This window comes from Notamacropus eugenii, chromosome 3 (genome assembly GCF_028372415.1).
Source record: "Notamacropus eugenii isolate mMacEug1 chromosome 3, mMacEug1.pri_v2, whole genome shotgun sequence".
Lineage (NCBI taxonomy): Eukaryota > Metazoa > Chordata > Mammalia > Diprotodontia > Macropodidae > Notamacropus > Notamacropus eugenii.
The window spans coordinates 222610103-222636895 of NC_092874.1; the positions used below are offsets into that span (position 1 = coordinate 222610103).

Genomic DNA, 26793 nt, shown 5'->3' on the forward strand with positions numbered 1-26793 from the left:
TATAGAAGAAGAAGAGGACAGAATCTTTTTATTTATTTTTAGTTGAATTCCCAATCCTTGAACTGTTCTTATTCTTTTACATTAATAAAAGTGCTTAGAGATATAAAAGGGCAGCTAAGTGGTGCAGTGGATAGAGTGTTGGGCCTGGAGACTCATTTTCCTAAATTCAAAACCAGCCTTAGACACTTACTAGCTATGTGACTCTGGGCAAGTCCCTTAACCCTGTTTGTCTCAGTTCCTCATCTGAAAAATAAGCCAGAGAAGGAAATGGCATACCACTCCAGCATCTTTGCCAAAAAATACCAAAACAAAACAAAAAACCCTAAATGATGTCACTAAGTGTCAGACACAGCTAAAATAACTGACTAAAACAATAAAGATATAGAATTTTCCCTAAGGACTGCTTTGCTATATAAAAAAATTTTGAAATATTATCTCATTGTTGTCACGTTTAATGAAATCATCTATCATTTCTCTGATTTGTTCTTTGATTGAACAATTCTTTATGATTAAGTCATTTAATCTCCAGTCCATTTTTATACTTTTTTTCAAAGTCCTTTTATTTGACATAATTTTTACTGCTTTATGATCAGTAAAGGATGCATATATTTCTTCTTTTGTGGTGCATTTGTTTGTGAGGTTTTTATGTCCATAGATACGATTTTTTTAAAAGGAACAAATAACAAGTTTATTTGGTGAATGTTGAGAACATATAGTCTGAGGACATATGATGGGAATTGAGAGTAAGGATATTGATACCCCTGAGAATGTAGCTGCATCAGAAGCAAGGGGAAGATTTTTTACATTCACAAAGTTTGAGAGTTTATTATGAGAAGAGGCAAGTCATTCTGTCTTTCAACAGTTTCTAGATTAGGTTTTCATAGTTTATGTAACCATAGCTATCCTCATATTCTGCCACCAACACTTCCACTACTTCCTCTGTGATCTTCTGACTCAGGGAAATGAGCACATGTCATATTTCAGTTGCTATGACACTACCATTCTCCTTATCCAACACTCAAATTCCCACTACCTAGTATTCATGTGTGCCCTGGTCCCAAGTCTTTGTCACTGTCTGCAGCACAGGAAGAAAGTGTTTAAAAGTCCAGCACCTTCACATTCATCTCATAACTCTTGGGATTCCTTAAGACCTTGAGTACCTTACCATTGCTAAGGTTCTGGTCCAAGATACATATCACATCCCCATGCTGGCTATACAAGACCTTCCTATCCCCTGTTCTGTTAAACAGCTGGAAGGCTTCCTTGAATTCTATAATCTGATATTTCGTAAAATCTCTGCTTGTCTCTTCCTATAGGGATGGCTTTTTATTGCCAGTGTTTTAGGTTTATCAATTTTTAAAAAGGTGTCAAAAGAAATATGAATATTCCTTTCTATTTCCATTCAATAATTACTAGCAACCAAATGTATCTAATTTTTCTAAAATTCTATCCAGGTCCTTAAATTCTTTCTTGCTTATTTTTTGGTTAAATTTATCATGACTGGGGGAGGTGCCAAGATGGCAGAGTAGAAAGATACACATATGCTAGCTCCTAACCCACAGCCCATAAAATACCTGTAAAGAAGAACTCCCAAAAAATTCTGGACCAGCAGAAACCACAGAACAATGGAGTAGAGGAGATTTCTGTTCCAGAGAGATCTGAAAAACCAACACCAAAGGTCTGTCGTGCACTGGACCTGGAGCAGAGCCCAGCCCTGCCTTGGCCACTCAGCACTGAGAGGAGCAGATCCCAGCAGGCTTGAGGGACAGAATCTCCAGCAGCAGCACAGGGTCCTCCACTCATAGGCGCCAAAGGTCAGTGAGAGGGTCTTTTCAGCTTGCTGAGAGGGGAGCAGGGTGTCCCCATGACCCAGGTCCCCTCAGGAGGCAGCAGCGGAGGTAGCAGCAGACAGGGGCTCCCAAAGCAAGCAGGAGCTCAGATCCATTGTTGAAGGTCTCCAAGTAAACCCCTTGAGGGAACTGAGCCCCGTGTGGTGGCCCTGCCCCCACCTGAGCACCTGAACTTAATCTCACACTGAATAGCAGCCCCACCCCCACTGAAAGCCCTGAGGCTGGGGAGCAGCATTTGAATCTCAGATCCCAAGTGTTAGCTGGGCAGATCTGGAGGCATGGTGGGTGTGGAGAGGAAACTCAGAAGTCAAGTAACTGGCTGAGAAAATGCCCAGAAAAGGGGGGAAAAAAATAAGACCATAGAAGGTTACTTTCTTGGAGAAGAGGTGTCTCCTCCCATCTCTTCAGATGAGGAAGAACAAGGCATACTGTCAGAGGAAGTCAAGGGCCCTCCCTCCAAAGGGGACTTAAACTTGACTCAGGAAATAGAAGACCTTAAAAAACAAGTTAGCAGCTTACTAAAGGAGAACCAAAAAAAAGCTGAGGAAAATAGCAGCTTTAAAAAGAGGCCAATTCAATTGGGAAAAGAGGTCCAAAAAGCCTACGAGGAGAAGGAGGTTTTAAAAAGCAGAATTAGCCAAATGGAGGAGAAGGTTCAAAAGCTCACTGAACAAAATAATTCAATGAAAGAGAGAATTGAGTCCAGGGAAAAGAATGACTATGAGTTAAACCAAGAAGTTAGTAAACAAAATGGAAAAAAAAGGAGAATTAGTCAAATGGAAAAGGAGGTTCAAAAGCTCACTGAAGAAAATAGTTCTTTCAAAATTAGAATGGAACAGATGGAGGCTAATAACTTTGTGAGAAACCAAGAAATCACAAAACAAAATCAAAAGAATTAAAAAATGGAAGGTAATGTGAAATAGCTCATTGGAAAAACAACTGACCTGGAAAATAGATCCAGGAGAGACAATTTAACAATTATGGGACTACCTGAAAGCCATGATCAAAAAAGAGCCTAGACATCATCTTTCAGGAAATTATCAAGGAAAACTGCCTTGATATTCTAGAACCAGAGGGCAAAATATATATTGAAAGAATCCACCTATCACCTCCTGAAAGAGATCCAAAAAGAGAAACTCCTAGGAACATTGTGGCCAAATTCCAGAGTTCCCAGGTCAAGGAGAAAATATTTCAAGCAGCTAGAAAGAAACAATTCAAGTATTGTGGAAATACAATCAGGATAACACAAGATCTAGCAGCTTCTACATTAAGGGATCAAAGGGTGTGGAATATGATATTCCAAAAGTCAAAGAAACTAGGACTAAAACCAAGAATCACCTACCCAGCAAAACTGAGTATACTACTTTAGGGGGAAAAAATGGTCTTTCAATGAAATCGAGGGCTTTCAAGCATTCTTGATGAAAAGACCAGAGCTGAAAAGAAAATTTGACCTTCAAACACAAGAATGAAGAGAAGCATGAAAAGGTAAACAGCAAAGAGAAGTCATAAGGGACTTACTAAAGTTGAACTGTTTACATTCCTACATGGAAAGACAATATTTGTAACTCTTAAAACTTTTCAGTATCTGGGTAGTTGGTGGGATTGCACAAACACACACACACACACACACACACACACACACGAGCACAGAGAGAGTTGAATAGGATGGGATCATATCTTTAAAAAATGAAATTAAGGGGTGAGAGAGAAATATATTGGGAGGAGACAGGGAGAAATGGAATGGGGCAAATTATCTCTCATAAAAGAGGAAAGCAAAAGACTTTTCAGTGGAGGAAAAAGGAGGGGAGGTGAGAGAAAAAACATGAAGGTTACTCTCATCGCATTCACCTAAAGGAAGGAATAAAATGCACACTCATTTTGGTATGAAAACCTATTTTACAATACAGGAAAGTGGGGAAGAAGGGGATAAGCAGGTTGGGGGGGGATGATGGAAGGGAGGTCAGTGGGAGGAGGGAGCAATTTGAGGTCAACACTCTTGGGGAGGGACAGGATCCAAAGAGAAAATAGAAGCAATGGGGGGGCAGGATAGGATGGAGGGAAATATAGTTAGTCTTACACAACATGACTATTATGGAAGTCATTTGCAAAACTACAGAGATATGACCTATATTGAATTGCTTGCTTCCCAAAGGGAATGGGTGGGGAGGGAGGGATGAAGAGAAGTTGGAAGTCAAAGTTTTAGGAACAACTGTGGAGTATTATTCTTACTACTAGGAAATAAGAAATACAAGTAATGGGATATAGAAAGTCATCTGGCACCACAGGACAAAAGAGAAGATGGGGACAAGGGAAGGGAGGGATGTTAGAAGAGAGGGCAGATTGGTGATAGGGGCAATTAGAATGCTCAGCGTTTTGGGGAGGGCAGAGGGGAGAAATGGGGAGAAAATTTGGAACCCAAAATTTTGTAAAAATGAATGTTAAAAGTTAAATAAATAAATTAAAACAAAATAAAAAAATAAAATAAATAAAAAAATAAAATAAAATTCAAAGATGTCCTCCTCTAATGTGAGAGATCTAGTTCAGGTATCTTATTTGTGGGAGAGGAGGAGATAGGTTAAGGTCCTTTCCTTCCACAATCTGTTTTCTTTCAGATCAGCCTGAGCAAATGAGTTCTTTTACCTTCCAAAAATGGGGTGTGTGTGTGTGTGTGTGTGTGTGTGTGTGTGTGTGTGTGTGTGTGTGTGTGTGTGTGTGTGTGTGTGTATTTCCCTCCTTACTGGGTAGGCTTTTTAAAAAACACCTTGGCACCAAAGTCTGTCAATTTCACTTTAGTCCAGGGGTGGGAAACCTGTGGCCTCAAGGTCACATGTGGCCCTCTAGGTCCTCAAGTGCAACCCTTTGACTGAAGCCAAACTTTACAAATCTCCTTTAATAAAAGGATTTTTTTCTGTAAAAGTTGGACTTAATCAAAAGGCTGCATCCAAGTTCCTAGAAGGCCATATATGGCCTCAAGGCTTCAGATTGCCCACCCCTGCTTTAGTCTCTCAGAGGATTTCTTCCTGCTGTGTAGTTTAGGACCTTTCTTTTAAATCAGATAACAGTCTGAGCTTAGGATTCCTTTTCTCCACACTAAGATTTTCTTTTTTCCTTATTGTCTAGGTTTTTCTTTTTTTTTAACCTTAGCACCAAAGTCTGTTCATTTCACCTCAGGTCCTCAGGGGATATCCTCTTGCTAAGACAGCTGAAGGTTAAGTTTTTCACTTCCACTTTTCAGAATTTTCATACTTGAAGTCTGAAAGTCCTTCACTATGATGTTGCTTAGTAATCAGGCCAGGATTGGGTGAAGAGATTTTTTTAGTACCATTAGGTTCTTCTCATGCGACAAAGCACCTGGTGCTGATTCTATTCTAGCTGAGATTTACAAGGTAGGGGGACCATTACTCATGCAAAAGTTGACTGAAATTTTCCAGGTTATATGGCAAGAGGTTATCTCCAGGAGTTCAAGAATGCCTCCATTGTCCCTCTCTATAAAGGAAAAGGAAACAGGCTGTCCTGTGACAATCATTGGGGCGGGGGGGGGGGGGGGGGGGGGGGGGAAGCAGGGGGGGGGCGGGGTTCCTCTCTCTTAGTCATTGCTGGCAAGATTCTTGCTAGAGTTCTCCTTAACTAATCCTTCACCTGGAAGATGGTCATATACCTGAGAATCAGTGTGGCTTCAAAAAGGGCCAAGTAAGGAGTGGCTGATATGGTGTTTGCTGCCCAGCAACTCCAGGAGAAATGCCAGGAGCAGAACAGAGGTCTGTACACAACATTTGTAGATCTGACCAAGGCCTTTGACACTGTTAGTCGTGAGGGCTTATGGAATTTTATATCAAAATTTGGTTGCCCAGAAAAGTTCATCAGTATTGTACATCAATTTCATGATGGCGTGTTTGCCCGGATTCTGGATAGTGGAAAATGCTCTCATGCCTTCCCAGTCATCAATGGAATGAAAGAGGGTTGTGTGTTTGCTCCCATGCTTTTTAGCATGACGTTTTTATCCATGTTGTCAAATGCTTTCAATGAGGATGAATACAGCTTCAAGGTCAGCTACCATACTAATGGTAAATTCTTCAATTTGAAAAGGCTACAAACCAAGACCAAAGTGGACAGAGTGTTGATGCATGATTTTCTGTTTGCAGATGATTGTGCACTCAATGCAGCCTCTGAAACTAAGATGTAACAATGTATGGATCAATTCTCTGCTGCCTGTGCTAATTTTGGCCTAATAATTAACACCAAGAAAACACAGGTGGCTCCGTCAGCCACCACCACACCATTCATATGTGGAACCATCAGTTACAATAAATGGAGACATTTTGAATGGTGCAGATAAGTTCATTTACCTTGGTAGGGTACTTTCCAGGGATGTACACATTGACAATGAGGTTGGTGCACACATTGCCAGAGCTAGCTCAATGTTTGGGAGGCTCTGAAGAAAAGTAATGGAAAGAAGAAGTATTAGACTGACTACCAAACTGAAGGTCTACAGAGCTGTTGTGCTGACCTCGTTGTACATCTGTGAAACATGGACAGTCTACCAGCACCATGCCAGGAAACTGAATTGCTTTCATTTGAACTGTCTTAGGAAGATTCTGAAGATCACCTGGAAAGATAAGGTGCCAGACACTGAGGTCCTTGCTCAAACTAAACTGCCAAACATTCAAACTATGCTTCAGAGAGTGCAGTTCCGATGGGCTGGACACATTGTTTGAATGCAAAACGTACATTTGCCAAAAAGACTATTTTAGGGAGAACTCACATGGGGCAGACGATCACGTGGTGGTCAGAAGAAACGATACAAGGACACTCTCAAGGTCTCTCTCAAGCACTTTGGATTTGATTGTGCAAAATGGGAGACATTGGCACAGGACTGCTCACCATGGCATGCCCACATCAGAAAGGGTGCTGTGCTCTAAAGCAGAATTGAGACAGCACAAAGGAAATGTAGGATGTACAAATTTGGAGAATCTACACAAATATTCATGCAGACTATCTGTGCCCAATCTGTGGTAGAGCATTCCGAGCTCATATTGGTCTAATCAGACAGCTGAACACATTGAAACTTGACTTTATCAAGGTGATGTGATTTTGGTCCTTTTCTAGAATGAAGGACAACAACCAACCAATCAGCTTAGTAATCAATTTGCTAAATGGTAGGATAGAATTGAGCCATACTATTTCATTCTACTCTACTATCTGGGTCTAGTTTTAAACAGATACTATTTAATACACTGAAGATAGTTCCATTTATTCCAATTTTTTTCCTAACAGAAGTGAGTATTGCATTTTGTCAAAAGCTTTTTGAAACATTGATATAATCATATGATTTTTTCCTATTAATATAGTTTGTAGTTTCCCTAATATTAAACCAGCCTCACATTCCTCAAGTAAATGCTACCTGTTAAAAAAAATTTTGTGTGTGTGCGTGTGTTGCTGTATGCTTTTTTCCAATTATTTTATTTTAAATTCTTGCACTGATATTTATTAGGAATATTCACCTACAATCTTCTTTCTCTGATTTATCTCTCCTTAGGTTAGACAAAGACCATATTTGCATCATAGAAGAAATCTGGTAGAATTTCTTCTTTTCTCCTTTTTGCATTTAGTTTATGTAATGGTAGAATAAATTGTTCTTTGAATGTTTGATAGCATTCACTTGCAAATCCATCTGATCTTGAGACTATTTTTTTTCCTTTGGGAATTCATTTGTGGTTTATTCAATTTCTTTTCTGGGATTAGATTTTTTAAATCCTCTATTTCTTATTCTTTATCTGGGTGTTTTATATACTTTCTGTATATTCATTTATTTCATTTAAATTGCCAGTTTTGGTGGCATATAATAAGCAAAAGAGTTTCTAATAATTTCCTTTTCTTCTTCTGCTTTTGTTGATTTCTTCTTTTTCATTTTTTTATACTGACAACTTCTTTTTCCTCTCCCTTTTTCAGAGTAGCTAATGGTTTACCTATTTTTTAAAGTTTCTAGTTATACTTATTGATTTAATTGTTTGTTTTATATTTTCTTAATCTTTAATTTTCAGAATTCCTGTTTAATTGTTTTTAATTTGATATTTTCCTAGTTTTTTCACTTGCACATCTAATTAATTCACTGATCTGCTCTTTCTCTTTTTTGTTGATGGAAGTGTCTAAAAGAAATATTGTCTCATTTTCTTTAATGAAATTTTCTATTGTTTTATGATGTTTTTTAGTTCATGAATTTTTAAAGATTAAATGATTAAGTCATTTTAATTTTAATTCATTTCAATTCTTTATTAAAAGGTCCTTTGTTGAATGTAATTTGCAATACATTCTGTGGCCAATAAGTGTTTAATATTTCTGTTTTTGTGAACTTTTGAGGTTTTCATGCCCTAATGCATAGTCAATTTTTGTAAAAGTTCCATAGACACCTTAGAAATATGTATATAACTTTCTATTCCCATTCAGTAACTGCCAACAATTTATGACATCTAATGGTTAAAAATTCTATTCAGGCTAACTTCTTTCTTTTTTATCTTTTTCTAAGATTTAAGACTAAAAAAGATATTTCTGATTCACATGAGCAACAAGATAGAGTATGGACATTTTCTTGATTCCCACAACCTCTTAGCTTCTCCAAAACAGAAATTATGCTCCAAAGATCAAGCAACTTCAGCTGTCTCTATAGTCTAGGATACTCAGAATCCAAAAGAATGTTAAACAAAAAACCTATGAACTGATCCTTACTGACCCTGAACTCACATAGTATATCTCCCCCACCTCCCATGCTACCAGTATTGAGACTGAACTAGAAGATCCATGGTTATAACACAGGTTTACATTAAAATCCAATCCCACACCCAGATTCCCCCTCACTCTTCCAGTGCAGTGGAGATCCCTAGAGATCCAGGATGTGGATATTTGCTTGGGCCATGAAAGCTAACTTGTATATAGCCCTTCAGAAGCAAAAATGTGCCAGGGGCTATAACCTTGTGGCACCAAGTGCTGCAAAACTGAACTACTAGTGGCACTCCCAATACTGGGGAAAATAGAGCTGCAAAGCTCTGAACTGCTGATGTTGGCCCAGAGAAATGAAGAACAGAGGGAACAGGACAGTTTGCCAGGATAAGAAACTGTGCATATATGGGCTGAGCAACACTCCACCAAGCCTGAGGGAATGAGCACAGCATTCAGCTGGAGCCAGTTCTGACCACCAAAAAGTCACTTGGAACAAAGACTTAGGCTGGTGAATCATTAATTTCCTAACAGGGGAGAAGGTTGAGATGCTTTGAGACCCAATCCCCAAGGAAACTACAATCAGAGGGGAGGGAGTAAGAAAGTAAATGATAGTAAAATAAAGGGAGAGGGAGGGAAGACTAAAATTACTAAAGATTTCAGGGAAAAGAAACTTAAAGATTTTGAACATAAATTGATAAATCAGTAACAACAGAAGGAAATCTGGCCTCCAGATCTAGTAAACTAGTTCAGGTATCTAGGAATAAAAACTGCAAAACAAAAGGAAAATGACCCAACACTTTATGAGACAGCAGACCCTTTGAGAAAGCAGAATTTGAGAACATGGGATTACAATACAATGTTCCTGAGTGGTCTAAAAGAGAAATGAGAATTACAAGAAGAGAATTTATGCCCTGCACAGCAAAAATAATGAGCAAAACAGGAAAACTTGAATCTGCACCCTGAGATGCAAAGAAACAAAACAGAGAACAACAGACTGTAAATACATGTAAATATAAATACACAGAAGTGAAGGACTATCTAGAAGAAGAGTAGCAAAAAAATCCAATAACACTAAAAGAAAATATGCTCACTAAACTACATAGAGAAAACCTAAAGACCATAAGGTCTCCCAGAAGAACATGTCAAGAAAAAAAAACCCAAACACCACAATAAAGAAAATAATAGAAGAAAATCATATAAAATTTCTGAACATAGAAAATGCTGTGGTAGTTTCTCCTTCATTCTCAAAGAGGGCCATGACATCAGGGGAGGTGTTGTCATGACATGTAAGTGAATCAGATTTAAGTGAGGGAGGTCTGTGCAAAGTCATCAGCTTCACTTTCTCCTCCATGATACATAGAAAATGAAATTCCAATTGAAAGAATTCACAGATCACCTCCAGAAAAGAATCCAAGGCTGCAAACTCTAAGACACATAATGGTTAAATTTAACAATTCACTTCAGAAACCACAAGCTCTGCAAGCCATCAAGAGAAAGACCTTAAAATACAAAGGAATAGACATTCAAATAATACAACACTATTCTGTGCCCACTAAAAATGTAGGAGGGAATGGAATAGTGTGTTCCAAAGAACAAAGGAGCTCAAGATACAGTCTGAATTTAATCATACAGGGAAAAAAATGAACATTCAATAATAATAAAGAAGAGTTTGATACATTTTAAGAAAGAAAACAAAGAGATTATTTGCTTCTCAAATACCCCAAACTACAGAAATGCAGGAGAAGTGAATACACATAGTAAGCAAGGGCAGCAACTGCAACAGAATGACAACAAACAGACCAGTAAAAGACTTCCTTATAATTGTACACAGAGACAGGTGTGAAGGTGGAAATCTGGTAGAGGTAACAGTAAAGAAGCTACAGGTGAATTAGTGCATTTTTTGTGGGATTTCATTAAAACAAGGGAGGATATGTGAAAGGGGGGGATAAGAGCAGGGGTATAGAGAGGAGCATGTGATATGCTGAGGTTGAATCAAGGGCTGGTTATAAGGGGAAGGTAACCAAAGAGTGGGTAAGAGGTGGGGGAATCTTGAAAAGGGGAGAAGAAAGAGGCTTTACTTTAGTAATGGGAGGGGGTTCCATTGATGAATGCTCTTATGGGTGAAGAGAGATGGTCAGTGAAGGGAGATGAGGACCTTACACTGGATGGAGTCTGGTGGATTTGGTTCCTGAAAAATATACTTGTCATGGGATGGGGAGTGGAGTTGGAACCTCTTGGGGCAACTGGCATCTGGAGGAATAAGTGAGCAGAAAGACAGAGAGATTTAGAATCGAATGTGGGGGGGGGGGAAGGGTAAATGGGAGGGAATGGATCAATGGTGGACTGCATATTCAGGGACATGGTGGGAAAGAGGCCCTACCATGGGGCAGTGTCCTCTCTGAGCCCTGCAATAATGAGTATTGTTCTGGAAGTGAGGCACCATGGAAAGGGGGAATTCATGGGGTAAGTCCTATAAGGCAGTGGCAGAGAGTACTTAGAGGAGAAAGCCTAGAATGGATATCTTGGAAGCTTTGACTGTATGAAAAATACAGAAGGAAAGAGAGAGACCAGATAATTAATGAATCAGTACATAAGAATCTAGAATAGAGAGAAAAAGAAAATAGATAATGAAGAGTGTGAGAGAAATTCTTTTTGGAGAGGGGCACACACACACTTTAAAAGCTAATAAACAGAACTAGCTGAAGGTGAAAGTAGAAGAGGGAATCTACCTGATTGAGACTCAGAGAGGAACACTGGAAGAACACTTAACTATTATAGTTTTACTGTCTATTTCTCTTCATAAATAAATTAACTTTTCCTTCAAGTAGTTAGATATTATGCCATTTGTGGCAAATCTTTATATACACTAACAGTAATGATTTCTAATTATGCATTTTCCTCCATCTTATCCTTATACTTTTGTTTCCTTATCCCCCTGTCTCTTTACAAAGAACAATGTAGTATTTAAAAAATTGTCATCTGTTTTTCCTCTACTAGCTCTCTTCTCTTCCTCTCACTTTTCTTTTTTTTCTTTAAATTTAAAGTCCCTTCAAAATCTGCCTTCCATAGTTGAAGTTTGTTTTAATTATAACTAATCCCTCTCTTACTCTACGCTTCCTCTTAAACCCTTACTGCTGCCCTTTTTCTTTTGAACTTTGCTACTTCACTGACTCCTTACTTTGGTACTATGTTGTTGTTTTCCAGTCTCTGCATGCAGGGGTGAGGAGAATTCCGTACCTGACCATCCTGGAGCTTCCTTGCTGGAACACCAAGGTCCTTCAGTCTCTAGGGCTACACTTGAACCCAGGTGGACAGTTTATTTCCTAATTCTCACAGGTCAGTGGGGGCCCCTTCCCTATACCATTGATATGTCTTAAGGTATAGAGCAATAGCCACAGGGTATGGAATTCTTTCTGCTTGCCCAGAGATCCTGACCTTCCCTCACTTCATCCAAACAGGTCAGCTATGAGGTCATTAAAATATAATTCCTCCAACTAACACGAAAACTTTTGGACCAGTACTGACTCAAGTCAGTGGTTCAGGCTCAGGACTGAAATGAAACAAGGCACTCATAGGCCTAAATCAGAAGTTTACTTAGCAATGACATAGAAAGGATATTCAGCAAGAATATAGCATTGGAAAAATGGAATGGGGCAAATTATCTCTCATAAAAGAGGAAAGCAAAAGACTTTTTAGTGGAGGGAAAAAGAAGGGAGGTGAGAGAAAAACATGAAGTTTACTCTCATCACATTGGACTAAAGGAAGGAATAAAATGCATACTCATTTTGGTATGAAAACCTGTCTTACAATACAGGAAAATGGAGGAGAAGGGGATAAGGGGGGGGGGGATGGAAGGGAGGGCAATGGGAGGAGGGAGCAATTTGAAGCCAACACTCTTGGGGAGGGACAGGATTAAAAGAGAGAATAGAAGCAATAGGGGGCAGGATAGGATGGAGGGAAATATAGTTAGTCTTACACAACACAACTATTATGGAAGTCATTTGCAAAACTACACAGATATGGCCTATATTGAATTGCTTGCCTTCCAAAGGGAATGGGTGGGGAGGGAGGGATGAAGAGAAGTTGGAACTCAAAGTTTTAGAAACAACTGTCGAGTTCTGTTCTTGCTACTAGGAAATAAGAAATACAGGTAAAGGGGTATAGAAAGTCATCTGGCCCTACAGGACTAAAGAGAAGATGGGGACAAGGGAAGGGAGGGATGTTAGAAGAGAGGGCAGATTGGTGATAGGGGCAATTAGAACGCTTGGTGTTTTGGGGTGGGGGGAGGGGACAAATGGGGGAGAAAATTTGGAACCCAAAATTTTGTGAAAATGAATGTTAAAAGTTAAAAAAATTAATTAAATTTTAAAAAAAAGAATATAGCATTGGTTCCATCTGAAGCAACTTCCCTGGCTTCACTTTTGCTATGGTAATGCACTTTAACAGCATATGTTAAGATTTAAGAGCAAGCCAGCTCCTCTTATACTATGTTTTATACTCGAGTGACAAGGAAGCTAACTCAGTAGTTGGCTCTTTCCTTGTGAGACAAATTTCATTATCTTTTAAGAAAAAATTAGCCTACCCTAGATAGAGGTAATATTGCTTTTATAACACACTACTGAATGGGAACACTTTTAGTGAAGACTTCTCAGGGGTATGAGACTCCTCCCTAGAGTCGAAGAGACCTTAGGCCCTGGTTCTGATTCCTCCAGAGTCAGGTGATTTCCATATAAGGCTATACAGTGCATTAGGATCAATGATTGGCTATGGCTCACTAACTCCTCACTACCTAATTTGCATATGCGCAATGCAGTCTGCAGTCCTCACTTTGGTCTGCCTGATTCGCATAAGTTTGCAATGCCCAATTTGCATGAGTTGTCAATGCTTCATTTGCATATGTTTTCAATGCCTAATTTACATATGATGACGTGTATTTTCACGGGCTTTGTAACGGTCCGGGAGCAGGAAATTTGAACCGGGTTCCAAAAGGGATTGGTTAGATTTCGTGCCTAGAATGTAAGACCTTGCTTCTCAGCCAATGAGAATAATGGTCAGCGGTGGGAGGGGGACTTCTGTGTCAGGGTCTATATAAGTTGCCATTCTGCTTCTGTAAGGCGTCTCCCAACTCCAGCTTTACTGGGGAAGGGACCACTGGCTTCTCACAAGAACCGAATAAAGGAGATTTTCTGTTTTTACTTTGAGATTCCTCTGAGCAGTCAATTTGAGTAAGGGAGGGTCATGCTATCCCACACACTACTAATTCCTTCTATGAGACAAATATGGTCCTGATACCTAAAGTGAGGAGACAGAAAGCAGAGAATGAAAACTATAGACCAAAAGCTCTAGTAATATGCAAAGATATTAAATAAACTATTAACAAAGAGATTTTTAGTAACATTAAAAAAGGTTATACACAATGACTAGGTTGTATTTATAATAGGAATGGAAGATTGGTTCAATATTAAATATTAACAAAAATATTAGATAATAACAAAAATAATAAAAATCAAATATTATCATGAACTGGTAAAACATGGTTTGACTGTACCAGTCCCAGCTCCGCCCTTTTAGCCTTTTGTTGGAAGGGTAACTTTTCTATGTCCCTGTTTTTCTTTTCTATCTCCCTGCTTTGCATTCCAATCTCCTTACTAGGTAACTTAGAGAAGTCCTTCATTTTACTGGTCTTATAGATAACAGAACAGTCTCTCATTGGTATCATACTGGTTCTTTGTTTAAAATGATACATAAGGTTGAGTACTGATCTCAGGGCCTCCTGCTGCAGTGTGGATACCATACCCCTTCCATGGGTTATGCTCACTGTCACTGTGGGCACTATAAGACATACACTGAAACTCTCAGCTAGCAGCTGTCTTCCTCTTTCCTTTGTGAGTAGCAATAAAGTTTGTTAAAACTATATCTATATGCAATGATGATGCTTTTCATACAGACTCCCCTGCACCATAATTATATCAACAGATGCAGGGTTTTGATAAAATTGTTGCTCTTGTTCAATTGTGTCCCATACTCTTTGTGTGGGTTTTCTTGGGGTTTTCTTCACAAAGAGACTGGAGTGGTTCGTCATTTCCTTCTCCAGCTCATTTTACTAATGAGGAAGTTGAGGCACACAGGGTTAAGGGACTTGCCCAGAGTCACTCAGCTAGTATACATCTGAGGCCAGATTTAAAGTTCTTCTTGACTCCAGGCCTAGCACTCTATCCACTGTGCCACCTAGCTGCCTTTGATAAAATACTACACCCCTCTGAAAAACAACAAAAAAAGAAAAAATAGACTTGCCTTAATATGGCCAACACTATCTATCTACTAAAACGAAAAGCTAACTTAATTCAAGGGAGAAATACTAGCGGCCTTTCCAATAAAATCAGAAGTAAAAGAAGTATATTCAATATTATCTGGTACACTTGGAAAAATACTTAGCTATTGCAGTAAGACAAAATAAAGAAATTGAGGGGTTAGCAGACAAAGAAGAAATTATTATAGTTTTTTGCAGATAATATGATTTGCTTCGAGAAGCCTAGAGATTCAACTAAAATTAATTTTAAAAAAATTTCAGTTAAAATAGCAGATTATAAAATAAGCACAAAAATCAACAATTTTCTACATATTATGAAGAAATCCAAAAGGGGGATTTAGAAAAAGAAATTCCATTTAAAATTACTAGAGACTGTTTGTAACATCTGGAGTCCACCTACCAAGTCACAAAAAGGAATTATATGAATACAACTGAAAACACTCCTTGTGGGGAAAAAAATAAAGATTTAAATAACTAGAGATAGTAATTACTCATTCTTGGGCCATGCTAATCAAATAAAAGTTATGGTACCTAAATTAAGTTACTTATTCTATGCCATAACTAGCCACTAAATGATTATTTTGGAGAACTAACAAGAATAATAACAAAGATCATCTGGGGAAACAAAAGTCTAGCCTCTCAAGGAAAATAATTCGAAAAAAAGTGGGAAGGGAAAGGCCCTACCTATCCTAGATCTCAAACTATGTTACTCAGCAATAATCATCAAAACAACTTAGTATTAGCTAAAAAGCAGAAAAAATAATCAATGGAACAGATTAGATAAATATGACCCAGAAGCAAACAAATATTGTAATGCAGTCTTTAGTAACTGAGAATAACAACTACTGAGGTAAGAGCTCTATTTAACAAAACTACTGGGAAAACTGGAAAACTAAACTAATATTAAGTTTATACCAGGATCTCACAAAACAGTATTATCCCAATGGATGCATGACCTAATATAAAGGGACATATCATAAAAAATTAAAGGAAAAGGAGATATTTTCACAACTATGGTGATGGAGGAAATTTTTTTAGGGGAAATATAAACATTTAAAATTTGAGTGCCTTTAAAAAAAATTTTATTTAGTATTTTATATTCCCCTGGGGTAAAAATGTAAAAACATGCAAAAACAATTTTAACATTCATTTTTAAGACTTTGAATACCAAATTCTCTCTCCCTCCTCCTCATTGAGAAAGCAAGCAAATCGATGTAGGTTGTATATGTGGAGTGATGTAAAACACTTCCATAAGTCATGCTGTGAATGAATAACTGTATTTCCCTCAGTTCTATCCCCCTTATTTATTCTATTCTCTCTCTCTCTTTCTGAGAGGGAAATTTCTTGACTAAGTAAAGGGAAGAGATGACCACAAAAGATAAAATGTACAATTTTGATTATGTTAAAATAGAAAATTTTTTGCATAAACAAAATCAACATAGTTATTAGAAGGGAAACATCAAACTGTGAAAAATCTTTGCAACAAGTTTCTCTGATTAAAGCCTGATGTCCAAGATATAGAACTGATTCAGAATATGCACAGCTAGGGAAGGTGGCCTAGCCCTACCAGATCTCAAATTGTATTATAAAGCAGCAAATATCAAAACCATTTTGGTACAAGCTAAGAAATAGAGAGGTAGACAGTTGGAATAGGTTAGGTACTCAAGACACAGTAGACAATGAATAAAGCAATCTACTGTTTGATAAACCCAAGGACTGCAACTTCTGGCATAAGAACTCATCGTTTGACAAAAATTGTTGGGAAAACTGGGTAACACTGTGGCAGAAACTGGGCAGGGACCAATACCTGACACTGTACTTAAGAATAAAGTCCAAATGGGCATGATCTAGTTATAAAGACTGATACTACAAAAAAAAATTAAGAAAGCAAGGATAGTGTATTTGTCAGATTTATGGAGAATGGAGAAATTTTTGACCTAACAAGAAATAGAGAACATTATGAAATGCAAAATGGATAATTCTTATTACATTAAATTGAAGTTTTTGCACACACAAACCCAATGTAACCAAGAGTAGGAGGGAAGTAGAAAACTGAGAAAGAATTTTTGCAACTAGTATCTATGATAAAGGCCTCATTTCTAAAATATATAGAGAACTGAATCAAATTTACAAGACTACAAGTCACTCCCAAACTGATAAATGGTCAAAGGAAATGAACAGGCAGTTTTCAGAGGAAGAAATTAAAGCTATCTATGGTCATATGAAAAAATGCTCTAAATCACTATTGATTAGAGAGATGCAAATCTAAACAACTCTGAGGTTCCACATCACACCTTTCAGATTGGCTAACATGGTAAAACAGAAAGATGACAAATGTTGGAAGAGATGTAGGAGAGTTGGAACACTAATTCATTGTTGGTGGAGCTGTGAGCTGATCCAACCATTCTGGAGAGCAATTTTGAACTATGCCCAAAGGGCTACAAAATACGCATACCTTTTGACCCAGCAATATCACGTCTAGGACTGAATCCCAAAGAGATCATAAAAATGGGAAAGGGTCCCACATATACAAAAATATTTATAGCACCTCACTTTGTGGTGGCCAAAAACTGGAAATCAAGGGGATGCTCATCAATTGGGGAATGGTTGAACAAGTTGTGGTAATGAATGCAATGGAATACTATTGTGCTATAAGAAATGATGAACAGAAAAACTTCAGAGAGGTCTGAAAGGACTTATATGATCTGACGCTGACTGAAAGGAGCACAACCAGGAGAACTTTGTATGCAGCAACAACAACAGTGTGCAAGGAATTTTTCTGGTAGACTTAGTCCTTCACAGTAATGCAAGAACCTAAAAAATTCCCAATGGACTCGAGGCAAAACATCTTCCACATACAGAGAAAGAATTATGGAACTGGATCATAGAACAAAGCAGACCATTTTCTCTTGTGCTATGTTTTGTTTTGTTTTATGATTTCTCCCATTCATTTTAATTCTATCCAACATGACTAAGGTGAAAATGTATTTAATAAGAATGTATGTGTAGAACATATATAAGATTGCACGCTATCTCGGGGAGGGCGGGGGGAGTGGGAAGAAGGGGGAAGGAATGGAAAAAATCTAAGATATATGGAAATGATTGTAGAAAACTGAAAACAAATAAAATAATTTTGAAAAACAATATGCACAAGCAATTCTCAAAATAAAGATCATATGTCAACCACCATATTAAAAATGACTTGAATAACTAATAGGCAGCTGGTAGTGCCATGGATAGAGGACTGGGCCTGGAGTCAGGAAGACCTGACTTCATATTTGGCCTCAGATACTTACCAAGGCAAATTACTTATTCTCAGTTTCCTCAATTTTTTTTCTTTTCTTTTTTTATTTTAAACTTAAATACACGATAAGAAAAGAAAAAGAAACATATTGTAAACTTAAATATTGAAACAAATTCAAAACAAGAAAACAAAAGCATTTCCATGTGCACAGCAGAATGTAAAAGAGGATTCAAAATATATAGCACCAAATTTCCATTTCAAGAAAGCCTATATAGTAAGTACTATCCATTATGTTCAAAGCTGTCCATTTTTGCTTCCTTGTAAATTTTCTTTTTTTCTCTGCTGTGCACTTTTTGCTTTGTTCAGCTTCTTCAACTTTAAAATGGAAATAATAATAGCACCTACCTCATAAGATTATTAACTTAAAACAGTTCTGGCACACAATAGGTGCTATATAAATGCTTATTTCCATTCCTAATAGAAAATAAATGCAAATTTGAGGTCCTACTCATGCCTATCTGATTGACAAAAATAACAAAAAAGGAAAATGACAATGGTGGGAGGGACTACTAGAGGACACATTAGTTGGTCTAGCCATTCTGGAAATCTCTTTGGAACCATACCTTAAAAATCACCAAATGTACATATTTTGACCCAGCAATACTAAGCATAGAAAACAAAAAATAAAAGGCAGAGGAAAAGAGCTCACCTATACAAAAATAGTAAGAACACTTTTCTTGGTAGTAAAAAATTAAGAAAAAAGTGAGTACCTATCAATTAGGAATTGGCTGAATAAAGTTCGATATATACATGGAATGGAATGTTATTATTCCATAAGAAATAACAAAAGGAAAGAAGTCAGAGAAACCAGGGAAGATTTGTCTCAACTGATGGCCAATTAGCAGTTAAGGGGTGCCATAGTCCACAGACTGCTGAGCCTAGAGTCAGGAAGACCTGAATTCAAATCCAACCTCAACTGCTGAAGCTGTGTGACCCTGGGCAAGTTATTTAACATCTGTTTGCCTCAGTTTTCTTATCCATAAAATGGGGAAAATAATAGCATGTACTTTCCAGGTTACAAGGAACAAAAATGAGATAATATTTGTAAAGCACTTAACACAGTGTCTGGCACAGTGTACGAACTATATAAATGCTATTCTTATTCTCATCATCATCATTATTGCAAAATTATAAATTATTATTGCAAACTATTATTAATGCGAGGTAAAGTGAGCAGAAATGGGGAAATAATTTATACAACACAATGACTACAATAATATAAAGCAAATCAGCTTTGACTTAAGAACTTTGACTAATCATAATTCCAGAAACCTGATGATGGATGAAGCATGCTTTCCACCACGTTGACAGGGAAGCGATGAACTCTATCAAAAAGAGACATACGTTTCTAGACACAGACACAGAAGAGAAAAGAAAAGAAAAAGAAAGGAAAGGAGAGGAAGCATCAAAAAAAATTTTTTTAAATATACAGAAGAAAGTAAAAGAAGATTCAAAAGGGGACAAAGAAAAGGAAGAAAGCTTTAGTACTATCATGTTAAATTTAATATACGTTTAAAAATAACAAGATATGTATATGTGTGTATATGTGTGTGTATATATGATATATGTGTTGGAATCTGTATAATAAAACAAAGACAACCCACAAGTATCAGGGACAGACATCTGATCTGGGATCTAGCCCACCTCTCCAAAGGAGATTCAAATTCTGCCTTTGTGAGGAGGATGAGGAGGGCCATGGTGGGATAACTGTCGATTCTCTGACCTATATTCAAGGATGAATATTAGGCTACAATGATATCTGTCTTCCACACCTCAAATGTTGGTAATCTGCAGACACAGTAATTTTGGATCCAGGAATAATTGACACTTTCCCAGATTGCTCCCAAGTGGAGGGTAAGATTTTGCTTACTATGACTAGCTTAGTTTTAGTTTCTCTCTGTCTCTGTCTCTGTCTCTGTCTCTGTCTGTCTGTCTGTCTGTCTGTCTGTCTGTCTCTCTCTCTCTCTCTCTCTCTCTCTCTCTCTCTCTCTCTCTCTCTCTCTCTCTCTTTCTCTCTCTCTCTCTCTCTCCTTCTCTCTCTCTCTCAACCCTGGTTACACAAAAGACCATGAAAGAGGTTTATTATAGTAAAGCTCTTTCAGAAAATAAGCTGAAATCACAGAAGTTATACAGATTAAATTTAAACCAAATAATAGCATCAGAAGAGCTGGAACCAGATTAAAACCTCAATTCAACGAAGGAAAGAATGATCAAGAGGGATGGGGGAAGAAGAGAGAGGGAGTCTGATCTTAGAGATGCCAGCTCTAAACAAAAGGAAGGCACATGCAGGCAGGGAAGGACTGCTTTTCCATAAGTTTACAGCTCTAGGAAGATCTCCCATCCACTATTAAGAAGTTCACATTTGTCTCATTTCTCTCTCTCCTGAACAGCACTATAGTCTCAAAGTTCTCCCAGTCAGGAGTCATGTATCCCTCTGTATACACAGTATCCATAATGGGGCTCTCCATCAGAAAACTGTCCTAGGTTTATCATAAATGGGGTTACATGTATTAGAAATTCACAGTTTAATTCAGAATTTTCTTTTTCTGTTGCAAATTGAAATGTTTATATTTATTCTTGTTAAGCTTATAACAAAAAAGAGAGAAAAATTTAAACACATTTGTGTAGACAGGTTGAACAAAAAGTCTCTTCTATTTTCAGACATGTAGTGAAAGACTGCTTTCTGAGCGGGCCACCAGATTCCCTTACATGTGTTTGCTGAACCATTGGTTAACACCAGTTAATACAACATCCAGTTGTTGATCCAGTTCCCAAAGAACTCGAGTTCATATAAAAAGTATTGCTCTAGCCTATGTCAAAGTGGCTTCAACCCAAATCAAATCCATGATTCTAGGACTTCCCAGAATCCTCCACAGGGATATTATTGGGATTAAAAGTGTAAAGCTCTTCTCGGTTATTTTTGCTATTGCCTTAATATTCCCCACAATCCCTAAATTTAGACTATCCATGGTCAACCCTGGGCATCAAGGTTAGGAATGTGGGGAGTCCCAGAATGAGACTATGTCATCATTCAGAGAAGAAAGAGGGTGGGAGGGGAGAAGAAACTGAAGAATCTACATTCCTAGGTGTATAGAAACATATACATCACTGTTCAGATAAACAGTGATATGGGAGTAGGGGCTAGAATACCAAGGTAGGAGAAAGGAGGGGTGATGATACATTGCATATGTACCGCTGCTCTGCTGCTAGAGAAGCTAACACAGCCAAGTAAAAGAGAGTGTTGAGGCTCTTAAGCATCAGATGTTGGAGAGGGCAGTAGAAACCAAAAGCTAAAAGGCTGAGTTTTCAGGAGAACAGGAAAGAATCACTTGTGAGCTTAGCAGACAGAATTTACAAGGACATACCTCTCAGTCCTTCTGAACAGGGTTTTGGGTTGGTTTTTTTTTTGTTTGTTTTTTTGACCAGTTATTCGGTGGTACCAGCTCTTTATGATCCCATGGACCTTAGCATACCAGGCCTTTCCATAAACTCTCGAAGTCTTCTGTCCAAGTTCATGTTTATTATTTCCATAACACTATCTCTCCATCTCATCCTCTGCCATCCCCTTCTCCTTTTGCCTTCAATCTTTCTAAACATCAGGATTTTTTCCAATAAATCCTGTCTTCTCATTATGTAGCCAAAGTATTTAAGCTTCAGCTTCGGTATTTGATCTTCCAGTGAATAGTCTTTTTTTAAGTAAATTACTTTATTCATTTTAAACTTTAATACTTAGAAAACATTTCCATATACACAGCAGAACAAAGGAGAGAATTCAATATAAAACAAAAAATTTCCAATTCAAGAAAACTTATATAATAAATATTATACATTGTTTTCAAAGCTACTCAGTTACTTCTTGTTTCCTTCTAGGCTGTTTTGTTGTTGTTGTTCTCTGCTGTGTACTTTTTATTTTATTTTCCCCCCTTCCTCCCACTCCTCCCTAAAGAAGGCTACAATTAAACAAGGATATATATACCTGGATATCTATTAACATACCCATATATACATATATACACTCATCTACATATATGTAAAAACATACTATGCTTATTTCCACTTGTCACCTCTTTCTCTGGAGATGGATAGCATCTTTCTTCACTGGTCCAAATCTTTCCATGTTCTTCTAAATCAACCAGCGCATCATTTCCTCCACCACAGCAGTATTCCAACACAATAACAACCTATCTCAGAGATGGTCAATAAAAGTTTCTTCCCAGTTTTCTATATTTCTTTTATTCTTGGTTACACTGGACTTTACTTATACAAGAAAATTTTAACTTAAAATAATAAAAATTATCCATTTTTACACTTCAACAATGCTCTTTCCTTATATAGTTTAAGGTCTGATATTGCTGAATCTCCTTCCTTTACATCTTCTTTCCCTGGTTTCTTTGCAATTTCTGGCTGTTTGTTCTTCCAAATAAATTTTATTATCTTTTCCTAAATTGGTGAGATAACTTTTAGTACCTTAATTAAGACAGCATTGAACAAGTAGATTAGTTAGGTAAAATTGCCACACTCTATTACATTGGCTTCACCTACCTATGAACAAACATTTATCACTCCAATTATTCAAATCTAACTCTACTCAGATAAAGGGTCTATTCTTGGTGAAGTTCCCACATCCACCCTGGCAGGTATGCTCTCAGGTATCCTGTGCTGTCCAGCTATTCCAAATGGTCCAAAACAATACCGAATAATATTAGTGACACACAGTGTATTCTCCCCACCTTTCCCCTATAACCAAATCCATTCTAGCTTTTACCTTGTCTGAGATCATAATCACTACTCCTGCCTTCCACACACAACAAACTCTACTATTTTATCTTTGTGTGTAGCTCTCATTTTTATTGTTTCCTGAAAACACAATTTTATGAGTAAATGTATCCCCTTCACATTCTAAGCTATAATTACTTGAGTATTTTTTCCTTCCTATTTTTTTCACTAGCCTTCTCACCCTATTTACCCTATCCCTCCTTGTACTTCTACCCCACTACCTTGCCCTCCTATTCCTAACTCTACCCACCCCTCTGAGACTCTCTTCCTTATCCTCTCTGCCCATCCTATCCCCTAGCCCTCTTATTTCTTTTTGAATTTAGAAGACTTTTATACATACAAACATACACATACAACACACGTATACACATACACCCATATCTGTATATATGTATGTATATGTGTGTATATGTGTGTGTGTGTATGTTGTTTCTTCTTTAACCCATTCCCAGTGAGAGTAAGGTTCTGACACTACCCGCCATCTCCCCAACTTGCTTCTTCTGTGTCAATTCTTCCTTCAAAACTCATTTGTATGAGATAATTGCTACTTTTCATCTCTCCTTATAGTTTTATTTTTTTAGAATCATCCCATCACACACAGCTCAGCCCAAGCCTTTCTTTCAAACTACCCAAACAATGATGACAGTCATAAGAGTACTAATAACATTTTCACAAATAAAAAGGAAACAATTTGACCATATTGTGTCCCTTATAATTGGTCTTTGATGTTTACCTCATATTTCTCCTGGATCTTATATGTTGAATTTTCCATCAAACCCTGCTGTTTTTGTCGCAAACACTCTAAAGTCTTTCAGTTTGTTAAACGTCCTTTTTTTCATTCAGGATTGTACTTAACTTTATTGGATAAGTTACTCTTGGGGTTGTAACCCCATCTCTTCTGCTCCACAAAATATAGTATTCCAAGACCTATACTATTTCAACATAGTAGCTGCTAGGTGGTGTGTAACCCTTATTATAGTTCAATGATATTAAAATTTTTTTCCTGTTGCTTGCGATATTTTCTCCTTAACCTGGGAGCTTTGAAACTTGGTTATTATATTCCTGTAAATTTTCTTTCTGGGATCTCCTTCAGGTGGCAATCAGTGAATTTTTTCTATTTCTGCTTTGCCTTTTTGTTCTAGAATTTCAGAACAATTTTCCTTGATAATTTCTTGTAAGATTATATCATGTTTGTTTTGTTTTTTTTATTATATCATTCAGGGAGTCCGACTATTCTTATAGTGTTTCTCCTCAATCTGTTTTCCAGATCAGTTTTTTTTCTGATGAGGTTTCACATTCTCATCTATTTTTTCATTCTTTTGATTTTATTATTTCTTGGTGTGTTACAATATCATTAGTTTCCTCTTGCTCAATTCTAGTTTTCAGTGAATTATTTTTTTCCTTAAGTTTTTGATACTCTATTTCCAGTTGGTTGATTTTCTTTTCATAATTTTGATTTTCTTGTTTTGCTCTTATTGCTATTTTTTTTCCTAATTTTTCCTCAACCTCTCTTATTTGGTTTTTAAAGTCCTTTTTAAGTTCTTCCAAAAACTCTTTTTGTGCTTGGAATCATTTGACATTTCTCATTGAAAAAGGAGTGACTTTTTAAGCTCTGATCTCTTCCTCTGAATAGGAACACAGATCTTCTCTATCTTCATAATAGCTATCTATGATTAGATTCTTTTTCCTTTGCTTACTCATTTTTATTTTTATCTTTTTTAGCAGCTATTAATATGGCTGTTTTAGTTCTGAAGTGTAGGGAATGATGTCCCAATCTTACTTTATTTTTTAGGTTCTGTCCTGGGGCCTAGCCTTGGGCACTCTTGTATACCCCCAGGCCACAGTTAGGACCCCAGTCACTGTCCTGCAAACACTCTTGCTCCCTGTGGTCTCTCAGGTGGCTACAAACCACAGCTGTCCTCTCTGCTCTGGATCTAAAATTAGGGACTCTGCTCTCCTGTAAGTGCCCGCAGCCAGCAGAGTCCCTTGCCCTTCTGTTCCTGCACTCACCATGTGTACGCTAGTTGCTTCTCCCCTGCAGCAGCAGCCCAGCTTGGGATGCCTCTGATCAGCACAACTGTGATTGGTGTCCTTCAACAGCAGAAGGTCCTTCAGTCTTCTACTCAACTGTCTGACCCCAGACATTGTCCATGACGTAAAAGTTCCTAAGAATGAAGCTGCTTCCCAACTCCAGATGTTGTTTGTTGATTCTGCAGAGTCACCCTGGAGGTGTTTGCCCTTCACTCAGGCTAAATCTCTGTACCTGGATGCCAAGTCTTTCCTGGGGTCTTTTCAAGTTGTCTTAGGACGACTGCTTTACCCCTACTCCTGTTTACTTCTGTTGCTCTCCATTCACTCTGAGTTGATGTTCTCTGTGTGTGTGTGTGTGTGTGTGTGTGTGTGTGTGTGTGTATGTGTGAAGAAATTTGGAGAGCTGATAGCTTTCTGACCTTCTCTGCCATCTTCTCAGAATCCTCTCCCTGAACTGATTTGACTGATTTGACTTCCTTGCTCTCCAAGGGAATCTTAAAAGTCTTCTCCTGCTTCACAATTCAGAAGGCTGATTCTGCAGTGTTCAGTTTTCCTTAAGCCCAACTCTCACAGCCACATATTGCTAATGGAAAAAACCATGGCCTTGACTATATGAACCTTTGTCAGCAAGGTGATGTCTCTGCTTTTTAGTATGCTATCCAGATTTGCCATAACTTTCTTTCCAAAGAACATTTGTCTTTTAATTACATGGCTGTAGTTATCATCTGCAGTGATCTTTGAGCCCAAGAATAAAATCTGACACTGCTTCCATTTCTTCTCCCTCTACTTGTCAGGAAGTGACAGGACCAGTTGCCAAGATCTCAGGGTTTTTTTTATGTTAAGCTTCAAGCCAGCTTTTACACCCTCCCCTTTCACCCTCATTAAGGCTTCTTAAGTCTTCATTTTCTGCCATCAGAATGGTATCATCTGCATGTCTAAAACTGTTGATATTTCTCCCAGCAATCCTGAAACCAAAATCTTAGGATAGAAGTTTTCAGAGTTAGTCATCTGATCTTTGTTATGTAGGAAAAGGGATGCTATCAAAGTTCTAGGTATTTAAGATCTTTGATTTATACTCTGAACTTTTTGCATATAAAGGGACCTAGACTTGTTTCGTTTAGTGAGAATGCTGAGATAGCCCCTAATTGGTATGGGCACAATTAAAGTGGTTTTTTTTTTTCTTTCTAATAAGAAAACTTCTCTGAATTTAAGTGGTTGGACACCTGCAGCAGTTTTCTTACACTCCCTTTCTAACCAATTGAGAGAAGGGACAAAAAGTAAGAAAAAGGGGATTTTCTCTACCTCCTTTTCTCAAAATATGTTGTATTGAAAAATAAAAAGGGACTAAATATGTAACTCTAAATGAGACAACATGAATTTTTTTTAATGTGGGTTTCCAAATGTGATGAAAATGACTTTTGATTGCTTTATGTGCTGAATTTCCTAGTTCAGTTTTTTAGGATCTACTCTGCTTTAAAGTGGAGGTTTTGTGCAAAAATGCACCCAGACCAGAATGTATTTTCTCCCTGCTTTCCTCCCTGCTCTTGCTCCTTTTCCCTCAAAAGTACCCACTGTGATTGGAATGGATGGAATCTGCGGGGCACAAAAGCAATTACTGTTCAACTGTGTTGAGGTGTAATTTATAGTCGAGAACCTGCGGTCTTTTGTGGTCTAGGGTGGGGCAAACTTCTCCTGAAGAAACTCTTTATGTTAAATCTCATAGTTGCTTAAATGTGCATTCCCAAGAGTATTATGGGTTAGCTTAAGTTGAGCAAAAGTATAAAAGTACATTGGAAAGTCTCAGTTTG

General features: G+C 37.7%; 1 protein-coding gene and 1 pseudogene across 1 annotated transcript in view; both read right to left on the reverse strand.

The window, feature by feature from the left end:
* Positions 1-26793, reverse strand: part of FAM186A (family with sequence similarity 186 member A) — a 162052-nt gene that overhangs the window by 122661 nt on the left and 12598 nt on the right. The gene's annotated exons all lie outside the window — the stretch shown is intronic.
* Positions 415-25099, reverse strand: LOC140531079 (myosin light polypeptide 6-like; annotated as a pseudogene).